We start from the raw sequence: 2,068 nt of genomic DNA, 5'->3' as shown, positions 1-2,068 counted from the left end.
CATCTCCCGGAGCTTGCTCGAACTCGTCCGTTGAGTCGGTGATGCCATCCAACCATTTCGTCCTCTGTCATCCCCTTCTCCTCCTGCCTTCAGTCTTTCCCAGCATCAGGGTCTTTTCTAATGAGTCGGCTCTTCGCATTAGGTGGCCAAAGTATTGGAGTCTCAGCTTCAGCATCAGTCCTTCCAATGAACATTCAGGACTGATTTCCTTTAGGATTGACTGGTTGGATCTCCTTGCAGCCCAAGGGACTCTCAAGAGTCTTTTCCAACACCACAATTCAAAAGGATCAATACTTCGGCGCTCAGCCTTCTTTATGATCCAGCTCTCACATCCATACATGACTACTGGAAAAACCAGAAGCCCGCAGTTAGGAGCCTCGGTTTCCCTGCGCAGAGCCCGTCTGATCCAGGCCTGCTCGGTGGGGGCTGAGAACCGGGACCCTATCGGAAAGAGACGTCGCGGGACCCTGAGGTCCATAGTAGTTGCCTGGGGGAGGGGCCTCGGCCAGATCCTTTCCCTCTCTGAGGCCTGCAGTGAGAGCTGGCCCCACCAGGGGCAGGTGGGGTGCTGGGTGGGGAGGAGAGGTGAGGCCCTCACCAGCCAGGCAGTGTGCTAAAGGTTCAGACCCCAGGGGAGACGGTGACAACTGAGCCCAGGGATTTGCTTCTCCCAGTGCTAGAGCCCTGGAGCTGGCGCCACCCTGCCCAGGATTCAGGAGGAGGTACTGCTAAAAGGAGGTTTTGAGAGAAGTGGCCGGAGGAATTGGGTGATCCCCAAAGCACAGGCTTCCCTGGTGGCTCAGACCATAAAGAATCTGCCTGCACTGTGGGAGATCCAGGTTCCGTCCCTGTGTCAGGAAGATCCCCTGGAGAAGGCACTGGCTGCCCACTCCAGTATTCTTGCCTGGAGAATTCCACGGACTGAGGAGCCTGGCGAGCTACAGTCCATGGGGTCCCAGGAGTCGGACAGGACTGAGAGAGACTAACACTTTCACTTTCACTTTCAAAGCGCAGGTGCTCCTTCCAGCCCTGGAAGTATGGAGCACCCTGCCTACAACTGTCTCTCTGAGATCCACCCTCCCACTTCATCCCACTGCCTGGGAGCCTATACGGGGAGAGGCTGACCCACGTACCCAAGTTCATCCAGTGAACAAGGGGCAGAGCTGTTTATGCTCCAACTCCAGCCATCGTGTGTATAAATTTTCTCTAGCCAGGGCTTTGTCCAGTGGCCTACATGAGGGGCAGTCACCTCTGGGTGCAAAACAACTACCTGGGGGAGGAAACAAAACATAATTTTTCTTTCTTCCTTCTTTCTTCCCTCCCTACCTGTTTATTTCTTTCTTTTTCTTCCTTCCTCCCTTCTTCCTCCTCCCTCCTTTCTTAACATGCAGGGTTGATGCTTGTCCTCACTTTATGCTGGTCAGATGGCCCTAAAGTACTTAGAGTAAAGTGTCCTAAGAAGGTGTGTAGGTCTTCAGAGGCTGGCCAGCAACGTCTTTGCTTGTTTGTTGGTTTCCTTCAAGGTATGTATCAGGCAGGGTCCAGGCTGATACAGGAAACAGGAGCAGTCAGTGGGGATTACTGAGGAGTTTAATAAAGGAGATTTGACAATGGACTGGGCAGAGTTAAGGGAAATCCATGAAGACAGGCACAGCCTCAGTGTGGCAGCAGTTAGTACTCCTGGGTGAAGGGGCTTGGGAGAGGCCCCCAGTGCAGGGGGTTACCAAGGAGGATGTAGAGGTGCTGTGGGCCTGTGCCCAGTTAGCTGGAAGACAATCACTCAGTTTTAACACAATTAACCCTTACAGAATAGACTTGTGGCTGTGTAAGATTCTGGAAAAGAAAGCAGAGATTGAAGATGATGCTGATGCTGTAAGACGCATGAGAAGACGGAGCTGACACTTCCCTCTCTTGCTGGAGCTCCTTGGCAGCCACGTTTTTCCGTGAAACCGAGGACCAGCTCATCAGATCTGACATATTCAGTCGCATTGCTCATCCAAGTTAAGTCTCTTTTTAACTGAAAGCAACAAACCAACTTTTTACTTGTAATAAATAAAACATTCACATA

The 2,068-nt window shown here is 52.0% G+C and overlaps 1 long non-coding RNA gene across 1 annotated transcript; it reads left to right on the top strand.

Annotated features, from left to right (window-relative positions):
• The first annotated feature begins 1,031 nt into the window (after positions 1 to 1,031).
• On the top strand, positions 1,032 to 2,068 carry LOC147344997 (uncharacterized). Its single transcript, XR_015154446.1, has 3 exons — positions 1,032 to 1,189; positions 1,392 to 1,523; positions 1,809 to 2,068. It is a non-coding gene; the product is annotated as an uncharacterized LOC147344997 (long non-coding RNA).

This window comes from Bos grunniens, chromosome 25, assembly GCF_055505025.1.
Source record: "Bos grunniens cultivar Pamir isolate PY7600 chromosome 25, Bosgru_T2T1.0, whole genome shotgun sequence".
NCBI classification, from domain to species: domain Eukaryota; kingdom Metazoa; phylum Chordata; class Mammalia; order Artiodactyla; family Bovidae; genus Bos; species Bos grunniens.
The sequence above is the reverse complement of the archived record's forward strand: the minus strand, read 5'-3'. Positions and strand labels throughout refer to the sequence as shown.